Genomic DNA, 24,079 nt, shown 5'->3' on the forward strand with positions numbered 1-24,079 from the left:
AAGTCATCTCCCTTAAATATGAAAAGATATGGAATAAATTTCTTAAATTTTCCGGTCGGGTCATGACTCCCCAATGTCAGCTAGTTCCCATTTCAGAAATACTAGAATTCCTTCAAAAAGGTCTAGAGAGGGGTCTCTCCACTAGCTCCTTAAAGGTGCAGGTATCAGCCCTTGGGGCGCTATTCAATCATAAAATAGCTGAGTGATCACCCATGGATATATAGGTTTATAAAAGAATCTTTTTCATCCAGACCTATAGCCAATCCTAGTGTAGCTCCCTAGGACCTTAATGTAGTTCTGAATGTCCTTACAAAGGCTCCCTTTGAACCCATGTCATCCACAGCTATTAAGGTGCTTACACTAAAAACAGTACTACTGGTAGCACTAACCTCTGCTAGGCGGGTGAGTGAGTTACAGGCTCTCTCGATCAATCCCCCTTTTACAAACATCTTACAAGACAGGGTGATATTGAGGCCAGATCCAGCTTTCCTCCCAAAAGTGAGCTCTAAATTTCACAAAAGTCAGGAAATAGTGCTCCCTTTGTTTTGTGATGAACCAAAGACCCAAGGGGAAATAACGTTTCACTCCCTAGATGTGAGAAGGTGTATCCTTAGATACCTTGAGGTAACAAGTCAGTGGAGGAAGTCCACGGCCATGTTTGTTTCTTTTCAGAGGGCAAATAAAGGTAAAGCAGCTACTAAGCCCATGATTGCCAGATGGATTAGAATGGCGATCATTTTAGCCTACTCTGCCTTTGACCGTGATCCCCCTCAGGGTATAAAAGCACATTCTACTAGGGCCATAGCTACCTCTTGGGCAGAAAGAGTTAATGCCTCAGTAGACCAGATCTGCAAAGCAGCAATCTGGGTCGTCTCTGACCATCTCTTCAGACACTACAGGCTGGATATTGGGTTGTCTGATCTTTCATTTGGGAGAAAGGTTCTTTCAGCGGTGGTCCCGCCCTAGGGATTTCATCTATTTTAATCTCTCTGTACGGTGCTGTCATGATGAAGGGTAAATATGATAATTGCTTACCGTTAATTTGATTTTTCCGAACCATGACAGTACTGTGCTACTTCCCTCCCTTCTGTTTTACTTTTTTGGTGGTGGAAAACTTTCTGTTTTCAAAAAAAAAAATCACTCGTTTGTGCAAACACTATATGGTGATTATTGATAACTATTGTTGTATGCATATATGTCTTAACAAGGCGGTTACATCTTATTCTCTGAAAACACACCTGGGAGGTAGAGCGGTGCCGCCCTTTTTATTTGGTAGGTTTCCTGTTCCATGGGGCGGATACTCTCTCTCTGTACGGTGCTGTCATGGTTCTGTAAAATCAAATTACTGGTAAGCAATTATGTTTCCCACATGTCTACTTTACATCAGCACAATTTTGAAAACAATTTTTTTTATAGGAAGTTATAAGGGTTAAAAGTTGAACAGCGATTTCTCATTTTTACAACAAAATTTACAAAACCATTTTTTTAGTTACCACATCACATTTGAAATGACTTTGAAGGATCTATATGATAGAAAATACCCATAAGTGACACCATTCTAAAAACTGCACCCCTCAAGGTGCTCAAAACCACATTCAAGAAGTTTATTAACTCTTCAAGTGCTTCACAGGAATTTTTGGAGTGGGGAAGCAAAAAATAAGCATTTAACTATTTTCCACAAAAATTATACTTAGACCCAATTTTTCGTACTTTCACAATGGTAACTGGAGAAAATGGATTCCAAAATATGTTGTATTTGAGATACCCAATATGTGGGGGAAAACCACTGTTCGGGCGCACGGCAGGGCTCAGAAGGGAATGAGGGCAATTTGACTTTTGAATGTAAAATTTGTTGGCATAATTAGCGGACGCCATGTCGTGTTGGGAGAGCCCCTGATGTGCCTAAACAGTGGAAACCTCCCACAACTGACACCATTTTGGAAACCAGATGCCTCAAGGAACTTATCTAGATGTGTTGTGAGCACCTTGAACTCCATTGGCAGATGATGGACCTGAGTGGGGACTTGCTTTTTTTGTGAATGGAGTTGAAGCTTTTATTGGGAACATTTTACATAACGTTTGGGATCACATTTATCCAGCGTTCTATGCTGAGCACTTATATCGGGGTTTCCATCTAAATCTCTGAGTGATGTGATTCAGATGAAACCCCCCAGGGATCTATTCACTATCATGAGGCAGCATAGTTACTCTGGACTCTGTCTGTCCTCTGTTCAGCGTCGTCCTTCTTTTCAGAAGTGCACAAAACTGTGGCTGATGGCACTTTTATGCACGGCTAATAAAAAGATGGACACCGCCGGATCATAGGCCAGACAGCGTCCGCAGTGCCTCCATCTGCCTCATTGTAGGAAAACTTCCACCGGGAGTTCCGTCTGAATCGTGTATTTCAGATATTTACATGGAAATTCCGGTGTAAGCGCTCCGCGGAGAGCGCAGGATAAATGTGTGCTGAGCCTTACTGCAACCTTTGGAAGGCAGAATGAACAAATCAACAGAAGATGAAGAATTAGTTTTATTTTATTTTTTTACGTCATTCCTTGTGTGATTAGGTGACTTTATTCTTCTAGTAAGTACGATTACAGCGATACCAGATTTAAAGCGGGTTTTTATGATTGCCAGCTGCACACACTAAAAGACGCTTTTTATTGTAAAAAGTTGTTGCACCGCCATATTTTGATAGCTATAATTTTTCCATATTTCTGCTGACAGAGTCATGTGATGGCTTGTTTTTTGCGGGACGAGATGACATTTTTATTGGTACCATTTTCAGGCATATGATATCTTTTGATCGCTTTCTATTCCTTTTTTTGGGAGGCAGAATGAACAAAAACCAGCAATTCAGGAATTGTTTTTTTTGGAATTTTATTTTTGCCGTTCCATGATCGGTGAAATTGATATGGCAGCTTTATTCTTCGTGTCAGTACAATTACAGCGATACAAGATTTATAATTTTTTTATGTTTTGGTGCTTTTACACAATAAAAACTATTTTTATAGAAAAAAATATTATTTTTGCATTGCTTTTTTCAGAAAGCTGTAACTTTTTTATTTTTCCGCCGACAGAGCTGTATGGTGGCTTGTTTTTTGAGGGACAAGATGACATTTTCAGGTATACCAATTTTATTGACATGCATCTTTTTGACCACGTTTTCATCCACTTTTTGTTCAGCGGTATGATAATAAAGCACCATTTTTTGCCTTATTTTTCATTTATTTTTTTTACAGTGTTCACTGAAGGGGTTAAATAGTGGGACAGTTTTATAAGTCGGGTTGTTATGGATGCGGCGATACCAAATGTGTCCTTTTTTTTCACACAGATAAATGGATTTATTGGATTAATATTTTTTCTTTTTTTTCGTTCTTTATTTTGTGATTTTTTTTTAAGATTTTTATAATTTTTATTAATTTTTTTACATTGTCTCACTATGGCACATCAATTTTCTCTGCCCTGATAGCTGATCTATTACTCTGCAATGTTTTTGCACTGCAGAGTATCAGATCAGCGTATGACAGGCAGGAAGGAGGCATCGCGTTGCGCTTATGGGAGCAGACAGGGAGCCTACTCCCTCTGCGATGCTCCTTTATGTCGCTGTCACTATTGACAGCGGCATCAAAGGGATTAAACGCCTGCGATCGGTGCTAGCATGGATCGTGGGCGTTGCTGCGGGGCCGCACACAATCGTGATGGCGCTCAGCGTGAGCCTGCGCGATTGTGAAGCAGTATATATACAGCGGTTTGTGGGAACGCAGATCCCGCGGTACCGTATATATACGGCACATGTCGGGAAGGGGTTAAATAAATGGGTTGGGGGTCACTTGGGTAATAGTGTTCACAAAAAAATAAGTTTTCAAGTGTCCTTTAATAAAATGTATAGTAAAGGGGTTACAAGGACACTAAACTTCATAATGGCGAATTTCCAACAACTGAGCGATGATCTTGGTGCCATCAAATGGGACAATGTCTTTGAAAATAAAAGAACAAAGCAAATGGGTCACTTTTATAAGTGTCCTGAATACAACCTGTTCCAAATAAATACCCTATGAGAATAGACATGCTAAAAATAGGAGAAAACCACTAAAGCTAAATAGAACTATAAGGGGCGCAAGAAATGACAAAAAGAAAGCGTTTAGTGAAAGCATGAAGGTAGTGACGAGAAAATAATACAAAAGGGTAGCGACGAGGCATTAAATAATTATAGAGAAAAAAAATTAAATTGTGTAAAAAACAAATCAAGACAGAAAATATTGAGAGAGATTCTTTGCCAAAGGGTGAGGCTTCCTAAGAGATGCTATCCTGAAGTATCTCAAGAATAACCTTATCATCCAACATGGGTTTATGAGGTATCGGTTCTGTCGAACTAATCTGATCAGCCTCTATGAGGAGGTAAGTTTCAGAATGAACCAGGGTAACAGCGTGAATGTTGTCTATCTGGACTTTTGAAAGGCGTTTGATACAGTGTCACACAAAAGGTTGGTATATAAAATGAGAGAAATAGGACTAGGGAGAAGATGTCTATAACTGCGTTAACAACTGGCTCAGTTGTGGTTCGGATTGGGTCACAGTTAATAGTGGGATACTATGGGGGTCAGTATTGGACCCTCTTCTCTTAACATATTTATTAATGATCTTAGAGAAGACATACAGAGTAGAATTTTAATGTTTGCATATGATAGTAAACACTGCAAATAAATCAGAGGAGGATAATTTAATATTACAAAAGGACTTATGTAAACTGGAGGCCTGGGCTGAGAAATGGCAATTGGATTTAACATAGATAAATGTAATATGCACTTAGCAGAGAAAATTAAATGTATAAAAATGTACTAAAATGGTAAATTATTGGGTAAAACTGCCACTGAAAACTACTTGGGCATATCGGTGGATGGCAAACTCAACTTTAGGGACCAGTGCCGGGCTGCTGCTGCCAAGGCAAATAAAATAATGGGATGCATGAAAAGATGCTCTTGACAAGAACATAGTTTTGCCTCTACAAGGCACTGATGCAGCCACATTTAGAATACTGTGCACAATTTTGGTCTCTGGCGTATAAAGAGGACATGCATGCAGAGAAGAGCGACCAAGGTTATTAAGCTATCGCGTGAACTGCAATACCAAGACAGATTATCCAACTTGAGGTTATTTAGTTTGGAAAAACGAAGGCTCAGGGTGATCTGATTACAATGTACAAATACATCAAGGGACAGTAGAGAGATCTATATAATGATCTTTTTTACAAGGAGGGATCCTCTATCTCAAGAGGAAAGAAGGTTTAATCAGAATGACAGATGCAGATTTTCTACTGTGAGACTATGAATTTTTTACTTTGAGAGCAGTGGGACATTGGAATTTTCTGCCATAAGATATTGCAATTGTTGATTCTTTAAAAAAGTTCAAGAAGGACCTGGATGACTTGATAAATATAATATAATAGTTTATCGGTATTAGATTCTGTGATGGGGTGTTTATCCAAAAAACTAGTCTGATTGCTGTATGTGGAATCGGGAAGAAATTTTTCCCCTAATATGGGGCAATTAGCTTCTGCCTCATGGGCAGTGGCGTACCACCAATGGCGGCAGGCCATGCGACTGCTATGGGGCCCGTGAGCTGGGGGGGCCCCATAGCAGTCGCGCCCCTTCTGCACTCCCCGCTCAGCTGCTTGATTGCCGCCGCCACCCACCGGCACTGTCTTCAGGCATGGCCACGTGCTGTGCGATATGCGGCTGTGTATTGTAGTAATGACATGGCAGGGGCGACACTGCGCCTTTAATTGTGCTCGTGTCGCCCCTGCCGTCATTACTAGCAGACACAGCCGCACAGCGCACTGCGCGCGGCCATGCCTGAAAACAGTGCCGGGGGGGGAGCGGCGGCAATCAAGCAGCGGAGCGGGGGGTGCAGGAGGGGGGCCCCGATGAAGAAGGGGTCCTGATGAAGGAAGGCCCTGATGAAGGAAGGCCCCGAGGGGGGCCCCGTTGGAGGGAGCCCCGATGGGGGCCCTAATGAAGTGTCGTCAATTAAGCAGCTCCGGTGGAGCAGAAGTGGGGCCCTGATGAAGTGCCGGCAATCAAACACCGCCGGAGGTCCTCCCTGCGGAGATGCTGGGGAAGCGGTGTGGGCCCCAATGGCGAGTGGGCCCCTCTGATGGTCCAGGGCCTGTGATAGCCATCAGACAAGCCGGCGGCCCTGCACAGCTGGACCGGACACAGGCCAAGGGGCAGGTGAGTGAGGCTTGTCGCCGGATTCCCCAATCCCCATATTAAATATATTTCTAATGTGTCTTGTGTGTATGTCAGTGTGTATGACTGTGTATATATATATTTATGTCTGTTTTATGTGTTTTTAAGAATGTGTTCAAATATGTACGTATGTGTATATGTACTTATCTGTGTATCTGTTTGTGTATGTGCATATCTGTGTACCATGTGCATGTCTGCTTACCATGTGCGTGCATGTCTGCTTAACGTGTGCGTGCATGTCCGCATACCGTGTGCGTGCATGTCCGCTTACCGTGTGCGTGCATGTCCGCTTATCGTGTGCGTGCATGTCCGCTTACCGTGTGCGTGCATGTCTGCGTACCATGTGCGTGCATGTCTGCGTACCGTGTGTGTGCATGTCTGCGTACCATGTGCGTGCATGTCTGCTTACCGTGTGCGTGCATGTCTGCATACCAAGTGCGTGCATGTCTGCGTACCATGTCCGTGCATGACTGCATACCGTGTGTGTGTGTATGTCTGCGTACTGTGTGTGCATGTCTGCGTACTGTGTGTGCGCATGTATGCGTACTGTGTGTGCATGTCTGCGTACTGTGTGTGCATGTCTGCGTACTGTGTGTGTGTGCATGTCTGCGTACTGTGTGTGTGTGCATGTCTGCGTACTGTGTGTGTGTGTATGTTTGCGTACTGTGTGTGTATGTTTGCGTACTGTGTGTGTATGTTTGCGTACTGTGTGTGTGCATGTTTGCATACTGTGTGTGTGCATGTCTGCGTACTGTGTGTGTGCGCATGTCTGCGTACTGTGTGTGTGCATGTCTGAGTACTGTGTGTGCGTGCGTGTCTGCATACTGCGTGTGTGCATGTCTGCGTACTGTGTGCGCATGTCTGCGTACTGTGTGCGCATGTCTGCGTACTGTGTGTGCGCGTCCGCCTACTGTGTGTACGCGCGTGTCTGCGTACTGTGTGTGTCTGCATACTGTGTGTTGCATGTCTGCGTACTGTGTGTGCGTGTCTGTGTACTGTGTGTGTGCGTGTCTGCGTACTGTGTGTGCGTGTCTGTGTAATGTGTGTGTGTGTGCGTGTCTGCGTACTGTGTGTATGCATGTCTGCATATATGAAGGATGAGGGGACAGCCTGGGCCCTGTGTACTCTACCTATATTTCTCCGCCGTATCTGTGCATCATGAATGTTGGTATGTATTAAAGGGCCCACTGAGACTCTTTCGCCCGGGGCCCACGAAAACCTGGTCGGCCCTGGTTGATAGCAATGATGGAGGAGGGAACATCATGTGACACTCTCTCTCCCATCATTCCTCCTCTGCGTCTGACGCAGCAGCCTGATGATGCTCCACGCTCTGTCAGACAGTGGAGCTGGCAGCTGCTGAGGTGATGACAGAGACGCGCTGCAGAGACTGAAGCAGCGGGGAACGAGGAGCGGTAAGTATGTATTTATTTATAAATCAGTGAGTACTGATAAAACTGGAGGACTGGGGGCTGCATTTTACCCTATGGTGGGGGGAAGCTGCATTTTACCCTATGGGGGGCTGCATTATACTGCGTACAGGACCATGGGGTGCATTATACCGTGTTGAGGACCATTGGGAGTGCATTAAACTGCGTGGAGGACCATGGGGAGTGCATTATACTCTGTGGAGGACCATGGCGAATGCATTATACTGCATACAGGACCATGGAAAGAGCATTATACTGCGTAGACCACCATGGCGAGTGTAATGCACACGCCCGGGCTGAGCGGCGTGTGCGAGTGATTCCACTGGACCGTGCCGGAGAGTGATTGCCTGGAGGGGCGTAACTAGGTATTCACCCGATCCGACCAGGGTCGCACGACGGCATACGACGCCAGTGCACCAAGGAGGAACCGAGCAGAGGGACCAGGTGCTACTCCAGGACAGACCCCGGACACGGCTGTTGACCCACACAGGGGAACACAGGAACAGACTGGTTAGGCTGGCGCACTGACTGGTGGGTATAGGCAGGCACGACTGGTATGCAGGCAGGCGGGTATGCAGGCAGGGGGGTACAGGCAAGCACAGCTAGAGTGCAGACAGGGAGGCACTAGCAGGTAGGAACACTGGCGGGATAGGACCCAGTACACACTGGGACTCTGGAACAGAACCACAGATGTGGCGGACAAACACAGCAGAGTGAGGCCGCCCAGAGAGGTGAGCGAGAACAGGGCAGGACAAGACCGCTTGGAGCGGTGAGCAAGAGTAGAGCAGGACAAGGCCGCCAGGAGCGGTGAGCAAAGGGTCAGAGCTGAGCGAGACTGCCGGAGCAATGAGCAAGAGTAAAGCAGGACGAGACCGCCTGGAGCAGTGAGCAAGAGTGGAGCAAGTCTGCCGGAGCAGTGAGCAAAAGGGTCATAGCGGAGCAAGGCTGCCGGAGCAGCGAGCAAAGGAGTCAGAGCAGGCTAGAACCGCCGGAGCGGTAAGCAAAGAGTCAGAGCAGGCTAGAACCGCCGGAGCGGTGAGCAAAGGAGTCAGAGCAGGCTAGAACCGCCGGAGCGGTGAGCAAAGGAGTCAGAGCAGGCTAGAACCGCCGGAGCGGTGAGCAAAGGAGTCAGAGCAGGCTAGAACTGCCGGAGCGGTGAGCAAAGGAGTCAGAGCAGGCTAGAACCGCCGGAGCGGTGAGCAAAGGAGTCAGAGCAGGCTAGAACTGCCGGAGCGGTGAGCAAAGGAGTCAGAGCAGGCTAGAACCGCCGGAGCGGTGAGCAAAGGAGTCAGAGCAGGCTAGAACCGCCGGAGCGGTGAGCAAAGGAGTCAGAGCAGGCTAGAACCGCCGGAGCGGTGAGCAAAGGAGTCAGAGCAGGCTAGAACCGCCGGAGCGGTGAGCAAAGGAGTCAGAGCAGGCTAGAACCGCCGGAGCGGTGAGCAAAGGAGTCAGAGCAGGCTAGAACCGCCGGAGCGGTGAGCAAAGGAGTCAGAGCAGGCTAGAACCGCCGGAGCGGTGAGCAAAGGAGTCAGAGCAGGCTAGAACTGCCGGAGCGGTGAGCAAAGGAGTAAGAGCAGGCTAGAACCGCCGGAGCGGTGAGCAAAAGAGTCAGAGCAGGCTAGAACCGCCGGAGCGGTGAGCAAAGGAGTCAGAGCAGGCTAGAACCGCCGGAGCGGTGAGCAAAGGAGTCAGAGCAGGCTAGAACCGCCGGAGCGGTGAGCAAAGGAGTCAGAGCAGGCTAGAACCGCCGGAGCGGTGAGCAAAGGAGTCAGAGCAGGCTAGAACCGCCGGAGCGGTGAGCAAAGGAGTAAGAGCAGGCTAGAACCGCCGGAGCGGTGAGCAAAGGAGTCAGAGCAGGCAAGGCTGAGCAGGGGGGACAGGGCTCTGTTCACACGGAACAGACAGGAAGGGAAAGGCAGAGCCAGATACCCACAGGGTACTTGCAGTGAAGTAGCGAGTGGACCACAAACTCACAAACGGGAGTACAGAGACAACAAGCAGGAGTTAGGTACGAGTTCAGACTCTGCAGAAAAAGGAAGGGAACGGACATAGAGGCAAAACAGGTAAGGGATAGGAGAGAGTTCCGACTGGAACTGAGTGTACGGAGGAGACCAACACTGCAGCGGAATACAGGAGCGGGTCTGGGAATACGGCCCCCAGAGAGGCAGGACGAACAGGCAAGGAGCGTATTCAGACAGGACAGACAAGATACAGGAGCGGGTCTAGGTAATCGGCCCCTAGAAGGCGGGAGGAACAGGCTAGGAGCGTGTTCAGACAGGACAAACAAGATACAGGAGCGGGTCTAGGTAATCGGCCCCTAGAAGGCAGGAGGAACAGGCTAGGAGCATTTTCAGACAGGCCTGGAAATACAGCCTCCAGGATAGGCAGACAAGAGAACACAGAACAGGACCTGGCACCTTCAGAGTGCAAGCACACACTGAATGAAACACTATGCTCAGGCAGGGATTGATTGGAGCAGCTGAGCTATATACCAGGTGACAGACAGCAATAGGCTGAGGACGCACAAGGGGTGTGACCCACAGCAGGTACAAAAAGCAGGAAGTGATCGGGCGCCGCCCTTAAGCAGCAGAAACAGACACAAACAGACAGCATGGAGGGAAGCCAGAGAGACATTCTGGACAGGAGATCAAGTGCGCGCTCTTGCACAGTGGGAGATGGACCACTATGCAAGGACGCCGCCAGGTATGTTACAGCGAGTGCATTATACTGTGTGGAGGACCATGGCGAGTGCATTATACTGTATGGAGGACCATGGCGAGTGCATTATACTGTGTGGAGGACCATGGCGAGTGTCTTATACTGTGTTGAGGACCATGACGAGTGTCTTATACCGTGTGGAGGACCATGACGAGTGCATTATACTGTGTGGAGGACCATGACGAGTGCATTATACTGCATACAGGACCATGGGGAGTACATTATACTGTGTGGAGGACCATGGAAAGAGCATTATACTGCGTAGACGACCATGGCGAGTGCATTATACTGCGTGGAGGACCATGGCGAGTGCATTATACTGTATGGAGGACCATGGCGAGTGCATTATACTGTGTGTAGGACCATGGTGAGTGTCTTATACTGTGCTGAGGACCATGACGAGTGTCTTATACCGTGTGGAGGACCATGACGAGTGTCTTATACTGCATGGAGGACCATGGGGAGTTCATTATACTGCGTGGAGGACCATGACGAGTGCATTATACTGCATACAGGACCATGGGGAGAGCATTATACTGCATATAGGACCATGGGGAGTTCATTTTACTGCGTGGAGGACCATGGCGAGTGCATTATACTGCGTGGAGGACCATGGCGAGTGCATTATACTGTGTGGAGGACCATGGCGAGTGCATTATACTGTGTGGAGAACCATGGCGAGTGTCTTATAGTGTGTTGAGGACCATGGCGAGTGTCTTCAACTGTGTGGAGGACCATGGTGAGGGTCTTATACTGTGTGGAGGACCATGGTGAGTGCATTATACTGTGTGGAGGACCATGGCGAGTGTCTTATACTGTGTGGAGGACCATGGCGAGGGCATTATACTGACTGGAGGACCATGGTGAGTGCATTATGCTGAGTGGAGGACCATGGTGAGTGCATTATACTGTATGGAGGATCATGGCGAGTGCACTATACTGTATGGAGGATCATGGCGAGTGCATTATACTGTGTGCAGGACCATGGCGAGTGCCTTATACTGTATGGAGGACCATGGCGAGTGCATTATACTCTGTGAAGTGTGGAGAGGTGTGGGGCCATTATATTGTATGTAGGTCCATTATACTGCATGGGGGTCACAGTTTGGGGGATCATACTGTTTTGGGGTCACCATACTTTGTTTTGGGAGTTGAGGTGGGGTTCAAATAGGGTCATTATACTGTGAATGTGGAGGAATTCACCATGGGGGTATCATACTGTGTTTGGGAACACTTTTGTTGGCATTGTTGGCATCACACTTTATGGGTCAATGAAAAAGGAATCTAGGACTTCAGCAGGAGAAAAATTACTATGTAAAGGCTGGAAAGTTGTGAGATCTGCTCTTCTGTGACCCCGACAATTATTTACTTTTTTTTTGGGGGGGGGGGGGGCAATTAGAACTTCTGCTATGGGGCCCCATGATTCCTATGTACGCCCCGGCTCATGGGGTTTTTACCTTCCTCTGGATCAACATGTTAAGTTATAGGTTGAACTCCATGAACCTTTGTCTACCTTCAACCTTAAAAACTAACTATGAAATAACACTCCTGTAAATATTAACATTAGAATATAAATATATAGATTATCTTAAACCTTTTCTCTGCCAAGGAATAATCTCAAAAGTGTCTACAGGTTGGCACTTCAGTGACCATGGATGTTTGAGATAATTTCTGGTTACTATGGTCATATCTCTGCCAGGATTGTAGCTACAGATGCGATTCTAGGCTGATTTTTAGACCACAGTCCCACTATCAGTGTTTGGTCAGTATTCGGTCAGGTGAGGAGCAATCAAAGAAAAGGTATAATGGAAACAAGTGAACCAATTCTGCATTTACCACCCACTCCTGGTTTTGGCTCCCACTCCTGAGAAAAAATACTGACCGAATACTAACCAAATACTGATAGTGGGGCCGTGGCCTAAAAATCAGCCTAGAATCGCATCTGTAGCGATTAATCTGTAGATGACTAATAAGAGACAAGAATATCCACTGTAAAGAGCTCTGGGCTTCTTCAGCTTACACTCCTGAATCTCACTTTAAGGCCACAGCCCCACTATCAGTATTTGGTCAGTATTTTTTCTCAGGAGTGAGAGCCAAAACCAGGAGTGGGTGATAAATATAGAATAGAAAAGAGGAAAATCTCCATCGTAGGATAAAGCTAAAACAGTAATTTATTGAGTCCAAGGTAAAAAAATCTTTGAGTTCATCTGAGAAATACAAGCATCACATCAATCTGCTCCAGTGAGGAATTACATCAGTCAAATCGATGCGTTTCAACTCAGACGAGTCTTATTCATGATCTATAGTCAAAAAGAGGCAACTCACATATATAGGGTTAGTAGGCCACCATCCAGAAACAGGTGCACTCAATAGTGAATGAAATAACAAGCCGTCTAAATGGGAGGAAAAGGGTTAAAATCAGCAACACAGCTAGCAGGCAATGTGACAAATGTGAGCTCCATAAGAAAAGAGAACTGATAAAAACAATACCCAGAAAACCAACTCATGAATTAACTAACATCAATTGTACTATAGAATTAAATCCTGGCGAGTGTTTAAACCATAAGGGATACGGGTTTGTAATTTAAAAAATCCAAAAACTCTCTCTATTCAGAATTTTTCTCCTGAGGTCGCCACCTCTGACGGGTTTAAAAACTTTTTCTATACCCATGTATTTTAGATATCGAGTATCTCCCCCGTGTTTAGCGGCAAAATGCTTTGAAACTGGAGATATTAGTCGCAGAGGTGCTGGTAGTGTCAGAAATATGTCTACGAATGCGTTTTTTAAGAGGACCTGTAGTACATCCTACATATTGGATTTTACATATCGAACATTCTATTAGATAAACCACAAAAGTCGTATTGGAGTTTATGAAACTCTTAATAGAATAATCACGACCATTAGTTGAAGATACAAAGGTTGGGGAAACATTTGCATAATTGCAGGACTTACAAATATTATGACCACATCTAAAAAAAACTTTTGTAGATAGCCAAGTGCCTGTATTGTTGGCAGGTAATGATTTATCCATATAATAGCTGGGTGAAAGAATATTACCCAAAGTACAGGCTTTTTTAGCTACAAATCTTATATCCGTGTTCTGCAAAATTTGTGCCAGTTTAATATCATGATTCAGCATAGGAAGGAATATTTTAATAATCAAAACCATTTTAATGGAATTCACTGCTATATTGTGTGGAGAATGTAATATAACCGTGTTGTTTCGGATACTCCATAAGTTCTGCTCCATTCTTATTTTTCTTGCTATTTTTATATTTATCCTTGTTCTTATTAATAGTTCTATTAGTATTCAAAAGATCATCCCTTTTCATGTTATCCACAATTGACTCAGCTCATAGAAGAGTCTATTCGGGGTAACCAAGTTCCCTCAGTCTATTTTAGTCATGTGGAGCTCAGTTTCATATAAATCTCTAGTTGTGCAGTTTCTCTTCATCCTGACCAGTTCCCCAACGGGGATGTTTTTAATTGTCTGCGTGGGATGACAGGAATGTGCTTCCAAAATAGAGTTAGATTCTGATGGTTTTCTATAGGTCATTGTAAAAACCTTACTGTAGTATTTATCACCTCTCAGGGTTATATCCAAAAAATTAATTGTTTTTTTCAGCAGAGAAATGAGTACATTTTAAGTTATAATTATTGTCGTTGATGTAAGACATAAAATTATTTATTTCTGTTTCCCCTCCATTCCAAATCAGTATTGTATCGTCTATGTAGCGTCCATAAAAAACTATATGTTCTGAAAAACGATTACTATCAGTAAAAATATATTCTTCTTCCCATATGGCCACTACTATATTAGCTAAAGAGGGGGAGAATTTCCCCCCATGCTCACACCTTGCTTTTGTAGATAAAATAATTTATCAAAAGTAAAATAATTATGATTTAACAGAAAAGTGACAGCCATAGTAATAAATTGTTGAATAGCAATCAAATATGTACTGTATTTATATAGAAAAAAATTCTAAGCATTTAGTCACTATATTATGTGGAATTGAAGGATATAAACTGACAATATCACAGCTAAGCCATCTATATTGGGATTTCCATGATTGATTAGAAAGCACATTGAGAATTGATTTGGTATCCTTGATGTGACTGGGGATAAAACTAATAAGAGGCTGTAGATAATGATCTACCCATTTTCCCAGCCTTTCCAACATTGAACCTATGCCTTATATAATTGGCCTAAAAGGTGGGGGAAAGACCCTGTTATGGACTTTCGGAAGAGCAAGGTAAATAGGGATTATCGGATTTTCCACGTAAAGATATTCAGAAAGTTTGGTGTCTATTGCTCCTAAATATATAACTTCTCTTAATAATTTACTCAATTCTTGTTGGAAGGCTGAAGTAGGATCCTCCCTAAGTTTGATATAAGTATTATCATTATTAAGAACCTTTTGATTTTCTTGGAGATATAAGGAGGTATTAAGGACAACTAACCCACCTCCCTTGTCTGCATTCTTAATCATTAGATCTTTATTCTTGGTAAGATTGCCTAAAGCCAACTTTTCCCCTATAGTAAGGTTAGAAATTAAATGATGACTAGAATAGTCCAATTTAACCATCCTCTATGCGTTCTTGGAAGAGATCCAACACTTGTGGTCTCGACTGTACCGGATAAAAAAAAGGGGTTATGCTGTACAAATGTACATCTAATGCTAGATGGAACAATCGACTCCACCTCTAAATTGCGAAGAGCTGTGAGATGTATTCCTGAAATGAAAAAATATCGTTAGACAGACACGGTGTAGATCTGGCGTCCTGGTCACATTGAAAAAGTCTTTCTGGGGAGAAAGTGTCATTCAAAAAGTGACATTTTAAAGTTAAGTTCCTCGTGAATTTATTTACGTCCAGCAGGGTTTTAAAAATGTCAAATTTGGTATCTGGAGCAAAACCCAAGCCTTTAGAAAGAAGTGAAATCTGATCTTCAGAGAGAATGTTCCTCACCTGGTTTTGGCTCCCACTCCTGAGAAAAAATACTGACTGAATACTGACTAAATACTGATAGTGGGGGATTGGCCTTAAGAGGCACTCATGAACTGTTAAATCTGGGCTCTACCGTCTAGTCTATATCTTTCACCGTATGTATTACATTAAATCCACAATACACAGGGTACAACCCCAGTTCCTGGATGAGTGTCCCAAGGGGCTCGAGGATGGTTTTTCCATCTTTTATGGAGTTTAGGGGATGCTGGGCCCAGGTGGCTCGATTCCTACACAATCGCTTGTGGAGACATAATACTGTGTGGTATCATACTGTGTACATGGGAATGGACACTATTCTGTGTGTGGGATAATCTACTTTAGGGGATATCATACTGTGTGTGAGGGGCTTTAGAGGCATCTTAGACTGTGTGCACATGTTGCAGATTTGGTGAGTTTTCGTAGCGTTTTTTTCCATTCGGATTTGTGACAAAACCTGAAGCTAAACCCGATGCCAGCAAAGTGAATGAGAAACCTGAAGTGTGATGCCCACGTTGAGTATTTTTCACTTGCAGATTTGGTGCAGAAAATAATCATCAGCATGTCAATTCTCTGTGCGTTTTTCACCCATTGAATGCACTGAAAAAGGCAGGCAAAAAAGCGTAGTTTTTGAGGCTGCATTTTCTGCAATCAAAACTGAATGTATGCACATACCCTTACTGTGTAACATAGTAATGTAGGTTGAATAAAGACCTAGATCCATCAAGTTCAACCTTTGTCCCCCAATTGTACTCCCTACACTAATTTACTAATCCCTATGCCTAAATCTATTGATTCAGAAGGCAAAAAATTACCGTACTAAATGTAATACTATAGGTGTAACATTTTGCCTAATTTAACTGTAACCCAGAATGTTATGTGTATTGAGGAAATCATCCAGCCCTTTTTTGAAAGCTGTTATAGTGTCAGCCATCACTACCTCTTGTGGTAGGGCATTCCACAGTCCGATTGCTCTGACTGTAAAGAACCCTTTCCTGTTTAGGTGCTGGAATCACCTTTCTTCCACCAGTAATGAGTGCCCCCTGGTCCTTAGTATGGTCTTTGGAAGGAATAAGTAATGTGCCAGTCGTTTGTATTGACCACACATATATTTATACATGTAAATGAGATCCCCTCTGAGGTGTTGTTTTTCTAAGCTAAACAAGCTCAACTTTTTCAACCTCTCATCATATGAGAGGCCTTCCATTCCTTGGAACAATCTAGTTGCCCTTCTTTGAACTGACTCTAACTTCGGAATATAATTTTAAAATGTGGAGCCCAAAACTGGATCCCATATTCCAGATGTATATGTAGCAATAGGATTACTCCGTCTTAGGTTCAATACTCCACATTTATCTACATTAAACCTCATCTGCCAAGTGTTTGCTCATTCAGTCATATTATCCAGATCGTTCTGCAATATCGTAATGTCAAGATCAGATTTTAAAATCCTACATAGTTTGGTGTCGTCAGCAAAAACTGACACTTTACTCTCAATCCCATCCCCAAGGTCATTAATAAAGAGATTAAAAAGAATCGATCCTAGCACAGATCACTGTAGCACCCCACTGTTGACTATATCCCATTTAGATAATGTACCATTTATGATGACTCTTTGTTTCCTATCATTTAGCCAATTTCTTACCCATCTGGATATAGTTCCCCCAAGTCCTTGCTTCTGCAGCTTCAGCATAAGGCTGTTATGTGGTACAGTATCAAACGCTTTTGCAAAGTCCAGATAAATCAAATCAGCCGCATTACCAACATCCAGATTTGCACTTACCTCCTCATAGAACCCCAACATGTTGGTTAGACACGACTTATTTTTCATGAATCCATGCTGATTATCATTTATTATATTATTCTCTGTGATATAACTGCAGGTCATATCTTATGATGCATGTGAGGAGCTGCCCACTTACTAAAGACTATGATACTTTTCCAGCAACGGACCACCATTTTTGTCAATATTATTATTGTGTTTTATTAGTGATTTACTAGTTATGTTTTATATAGTTCTGCTAAATTGTCAGTATGTGCACTAGATTCACTTGTAAAATGTCCAGCATTCCACTAATTTGTATCTCAGAATATCTGTATCTCAGGAGTATCTAACCATTGTTCCAACAGCCAATAATCTCATTATGTGTGTGTAGATTGTAGACACAGTGGAGCCATCACCGCAGGGGGTCTTACATGCCGTAAGAATATTCTAGAATATTCTTCATTGTTTTTAGCTAACAGTAAATGCTTAAGGGTGAGGGTGATCACTTCTGACCTGGGAGGGGACTGATCCCAGTGAAAGAAAGGAGAGTCATGTTTTAGGAGAGTTGTGTGGAAGGATTGACGGAAGAGGATGGAGACCGTGGACTTGGAAGGATGGATAAACATTAGTGTTGAGCGAGTATGTTCTATTAACCCTTTCGTCAAATGACATAATCCATAATGGTAACATGTTTATTAGTGTTGAGCGAGTATGTTCTGTCCGAGTATGCTCGGGCCGAGCTCCGAGTATTTATAGCTGCTCGGTGATATGGTTGAATCGCTCCCGTGTGCATGATTTGCAACTGTTTGACAATTTTATTACATGTGAGGAATGTCTATTTCTTACACATTCCTCACATGTAATAAAACTGTCAAACAGTTGCAAATCATGCACACGGGAGCGATTCAACCATATCACCGAGCAGCTATAAATACTCGGAGCTCGGCCCGAGCATACTCGGACAGAACATACTCGCTCAACACTAATAAACATGTTACCATTATGGATTATGTCATTTGGATTTAAACTTTCTTAAAAGGACTGGATACCTGTGCTTTCATCGTTTTATCTACAGGCTATACTAGCTGGAGATATGAAATCTGTGGGCCAACCAAAAGTTGGGAGACAGTGAGTATTGCCTTATACAAAGCCAGTGGAACTACTGAACCCAGATTGGGAACTTGAGGACTGAGAGAACTGTATTTTGGCCATTTACCTGGAATTGCTTTATTACCATGGCTGTGATCAATAAAATATTGTTGCATAACTAATCTGCCTAGGTGATTACTTACAACCCACAACCTCATATCTCTACAATGCCCTCAAAAACTTTGCACACTTCTGATGTCAGACTTACCGGACAGTAGTTACTTGGATCCACCTTCTTACCTTTCTTAAATATCGGTACCACGTCAGCTATCCTTCAATCCTGTGGCGCTACCCCTGTTACAAGAGAGTCTAAGGAAATGAGATTCAGCGGTTTGTCAATTACTGAGCTCAATTTCCTCAGTATCCGTGGATGAATACCATCTGGGCCGGGGGATTTGTCAATATTTAATTTGCTCAGACACAGGTGTACTTCTTTTTGTGTTATACTAGTTATATCAGGTGGTGAACTTTGATTTTTGCTCTGTAGAAAGATCCCTGGAACAGACTGTTTGTTGGTGAACATGGATGAAAAGTGTCTGTTTAATATCTCAGCCTTTTCTTTGTCCTCTATAATTATCTTGTTATTATTGTCTTTTAAGGGGCCGATACCATCTGATATTCTCTTTTTGCCATTGATGTATGTATAAAATTTTTCGGGATTTATTTTAATGTCACTGGCGATTTTTTTCTCTGTAGATAACTTTGCTAGCTTGATTCCTTTTTTATATTTCTTATTTAGGTCTTTATACTCTTGAAATGCTATATCTGTATTCTCGGCCTTCAAGATTTTGAATGCTCTTTGTTTTTGTCTTATTAAACTTTGTACTGTCTTATTTATCCATAATGATTTCTTTTTATTCCTGGACGTTCTATTACCAGAGGGTATAAATTTTCTACAGGATTCTAGTAGTATTTCCTTGAACATGCCTCATTTACATTCGGTATCCCCACTTACCATGACATGATCTCAGTCTACACGAATAAACTCTTCCCTTAATTTGTTGAAATCGGCTTTCATTAATTTCCAGGTTTTTGCATTCCCTTTTTGAAATGTTTTATTAAATATTACATTGAAACTTACCATATGATGGTCGCTGTTTCCCAAATGCTCCTGGACCTGTAGATCTGAAATTCTATCTGGTCTATTTGACAGAACCAGATCCAGCAGATTACCTCCCCTGGTTGGTTCATCTACCAGGATAAGAATTTGCAGCTTTTAGCACAACTGGAAGATTCTATGTCCCACTGAATGTCTGGATAGTTAAAATCCCCCATAATAAGGACCCTATTATTATTTGCTGCATTTTTAATTTGTTGCAGAATTTCATCCATCCTCTACCAGTTCAACTATATTAGGAGGCTTCTAACAAACTCCAATTAAAAGCTTTTCATTATGGCCATCTCCATGTACATTAACCCAGACTGACTCTACATTGTCAAAGCTCCTCCCAATGTTGTCATTGAGCACAGGTTTTAAGTTGGATCTTACAAAAATACACACCACTCCACCTTTTTTGTCTTTCCAGTCCTTTCTAAATGTAGTATATCCTTTCACGTTTGTCACCCAGTCATGGCTTTCATCCAGCCAGGTTTCCATAATACCCACCACATCATATTTCAGTTTATTCATTTTTTAGCTAAACTTCTTGCATTTGCCAGCACATAATACTATTAGCACATTTGTTACTCTTGTGGCACCCTGTTCACAGGTACCACCCCAAAAGGGTGCATGGATGGACTTCTCCACAAGAGGCCCTCATTACAGACACCTCCACCCTTCCACCTCATACCACCTGAGGGAGCCCGTTAGGGATATATACAGTACAGACCAAAAGTTTGGACACACCTTCTCATTTAAAGATTTTTCTGTATTTTCATGACTAAGAAAATTGTACATTCACACTGAAGGCATCAAAACTATGAATTAACACATGAGGAATTATATACTTAACAAAAAAGTGTGAAACAACTGAAAATATGTCTTATATTCTAGGTTCTTCAAAGTAGTCACCTTTTGCTTTGATGACTGCTTTGCACACTCTTGGCATTCTCTTGATGAACTTCTAGAGATAGTCATCAGAAATGGTTTTCACTTCACAGATGTGCCCTGTCAGGTTTAATAAGTGGGATTTCTTGCCTTATAAATGGGGTTGGGACCATCAGTTGTGTTGTGCAGAAGTCTGGTGGATACACAGCTGATAGTCCTACTGAATAGACTGCTAGAATTTATATTATGGCAAGAAAAAAGCAGCTAAGTAAAGAAAAACGAGTGGCCATCATTACTTTAAGAAATGAAGGTCAGTCAGTGCGAAAAATTGGGTAAACTTTGAAAGTGTCCCCAAGTGCAGTTGCAAAAACCATCAAGCACTACAAAGAAACAGGCTCACATGAGGACCGCCCCAGGAAAGGAAGACCAAGAGTCACCTCTGCTTCTGAGGATAGGTTAATCCGAGTCACCAGCCTCAGAAATCACAAGTTAACAGCAGCTCAGATTACAGACCAGGTCAATGCCACACAGAGTTCTAGCAGCAGACACATCTCTACACCAACTGTTAAGAGGAGACTTTGTGCAGCATGCCTTCATGGTAAAATAGCTGCTAGGAAACTACTGCTAAGGACAGGCAACAAGCAGAAGAGACTTGTTTGGGCTAAAGAACACAAGGAATGGACATTAGACCAGTGGAAATCTATACTTTGGTCTGATGAATCCAAATTTGAGATCTTTGGTTCCAACCACCATGTCTTTGTGCAACGCAGAAAAGGTGAACGGATGGACTCTACATGCCTGGTTCCCACCGTGAAGCATGGAGGAGGAGGTGTGATGGTGTGGGAGTGCTTTGCTGGTGACACTGTTGGGGATTTATTCAAAATTGAAGGCATACTGAACCAGCATGGCTACCACAGCATCTTGCAGCGGCATGCTATTCCATCCGGTTTGCATTTAGTTGGACCATCATTTATTTTTCAACAGGACAATGACCCCAAACACACCTCCAGGCTGTGTAAGGGCTATTTGACCAAGAAGGAGAGTGATGGGGTGCTACGCCAGATGACCTGGCCTCCACAGTCACCAGACCTGAACCCAATCGAGATGGTTTGGGGTGAGCTGGACCGCAGAGTGAAGGCAAAAGGGCCAACAAGTGCTAAGCATCTCTGGGAACTCCTTCAAGATTGTTGGAAGACCATGTCCGGTGACTACCTCTTGAAGCGCATCAAGAGAATGACAAGAGTGTGCAAAGCAGTCATCAAATCAAAAGGTGGCTACTTTGAAGAACCTAGAATATAAGACATATTTTCAGTTGTTTCACACTTTTTTGTTAAGTTTATAATTCCACATGTGTTAATTCATAGTTTTGATGCCTTCAGTGTGAATGTACAATTTTCTTAGTCATGAAAATACAGAAAAATCTTTAAATGAGAAGGTGTGTCCAAACTTTTGGTCTGTACTGTATATATATGGAAGGTAGAGCCAGGCAGTTCAGTTCAGTCAGAGTCTCAGTCAGTCAGAGAGTGTGCTGCCACTGAGAGCAGTGAAGACGCAGCACGACTGCTGCTGTATTGAGGGCCCCGAGTGTGGCCGGAGGCAGTAAAGAGAGGAGAAAGGAGTTGAGGGGGCAGAGGAGCATCATTGGCTCACCCCAAGACACAAACCGGACAATGGGTCCGCGCCTACAGGGTCCTTTATACCCAGTAGGGATCAACGGCATACCAGGAGGACTACAAGTCCCTGGTTGACCTGAAGCTAAACCCTTGACAGGACTAGGAACCACGAAGGCCCCAGCGTCCAGGGATAGTGGTTGCCAGAAAAAGGTCCTACTACCAAGCGACAGGTGAAGGAACAGCACGACACAGAAGCTAGGCCCAGTTGCAGGCTGGCCAGGAGCTTAGAGAGAGGGAGACACGGACCAGGAGGCCTTATACCCGCTCACTGGGGAGAAGTCCTGAAGTGCACCCTTCCTACCTATCCTGGACCGTACCTGACATCCGCACCAGTAAAGATACTGAAGTGAATCCCCTGTCTCTGTCAGTTTCTCCTGCTGCGCCATCTCTCCTGCACTACAAGCCCCAGCATCACCACCAACTGCACCTACACTGCCTTGGGGGCTCGCTCCGCCTGTGGGGAGCAAGAACATTCCAGCTGCCATCCCATCACCCCCGGAGGTCTGCAGCAGCGCCAGTAACCATTACCGGAAACCACAGGTGGCGTTACGAGACAAACTGTATACTAAAACCCCTTTTTAAAGAGAGACCCAGAGTACGGGCCCGGGAGCCGACTGTCGTGACCTCCTAAACAAGGTAAAAGGCCCGGGTACCGAGTCCCCTATATTCCCCCTGGGTGACACACTCTTACTAAGCTTCCTACTTTCCTTGCGTAGCCAAGCCCCCGCTAGATCCTCAATAACCCCTACTGTCCCACTCTCTATGTCTACTCTATCTATCCCCTTATTAGCACGAATACGGTCTCAGCAGCAGATCACCCTGTCTGTCCACCTAATTATAGAGTCCCCTACCACCAACATCTGTCTGGCCTTTGCTGTACTCCTATTTCCCTCCTTCCTACAGCAGTTGTCTTCCTGGTTGCAAGGAGCAACGTCCTGCTGCAGTGATCATAGAATGGTAGAGATGGAGGGGACCTCCTGGGTCATCTGGTCCAACCCCCTGCTCAAAGCAGGATTCACTAAATCATCTCAGACAGATATCTGTCCAGGCTCTGTTTGAAGACGTCCATTGAAGGGGAACTCACCACCTCTCGTGGCAGCCTGTTCCACTCATTAATCACCCTAACTGTCAAAAAGTTTTTTCTAATATCTAATCTGTGTCTCCTCCCATTGCTTCTAGTCTTTCCTTGTGCAAATGAGAATAAAGATGATCCTTCTACAATGTGACAGCCCTTGAGATATTTGTAGACAGCTATTAAGTCTCCTCTCAGTCTTCTTTTTTGCAAGCTAAACATTCCAAAATCCTATAACCATTCCTCATAGGACATGGTTTGCAGACTGGTCACCATTCTGGTCGCTCTTCTCTGAACTTGCTCCAGTTTGTCGATGTCTTTTTTAAAATGTGGTGCCCAAAACTGGATGCAGTATTCCAGATGAGGTCTGACCAAAGAGTAAAGTTCGATAATGACTTCACGTGATCTAGACTGTATGCTTCTGTTAATACATCCTAGAATTGTATTTGCCTTTTTTTGCTGCTGCATCACACTGTTGACTCATGTTCAGTCTATGATCTATTAGTATACCTAAGTCTTTTTCACATGTACTGTTGCTTAGCTCTATTCCTCCCATTTTGTATATGCTTTTTTCATTTTTATTGCTCAGATTTAGTACTTTGCATTTTTACCTGTTAAAAATCATTCTGTTAGTTACTGCCCACTGCTCCAGTTTATTTAGGTCTTTTTGAATCCTCTCTCTCTTCTCTAGTATTAGCTATCCCTCCTAGCTTTGTGTCATCAGCAAATTTAATCAGTTTACCCTCAATTCCTTCATCTAAATCATTGATAAAGATGTTGAACAATACAGGTCCCAGGACACAGCCCTGTGGTACCCCACTTGAGACATTCATCCAACTGGATGTGAAGCCATTTACGACCACTCTTTGAGTCCGATCGCTGAGCCAGTTATGAATCCACCTAACAGTGGCCTTGTCCATTCCATACTTGGTAATTTTTTCAATAAGGATGGTGTGAGATACTCTGTCAAATTCTTTGTTGAAGTCAAGATATACTATATCTACAGCATTTCCCTGATCCACCCAGTCAGTGATTCTGTCATAGAAGGAAATT

This window comes from Phyllobates terribilis, unplaced genomic scaffold (assembly GCF_046119375.1).
Source record: "Phyllobates terribilis strain yellow unplaced genomic scaffold, ASM4611937v1 Scaffold_5__5_contigs__length_657084704, whole genome shotgun sequence".
In the NCBI taxonomy this organism is placed as follows: domain Eukaryota; kingdom Metazoa; phylum Chordata; class Amphibia; order Anura; family Dendrobatidae; genus Phyllobates; species Phyllobates terribilis.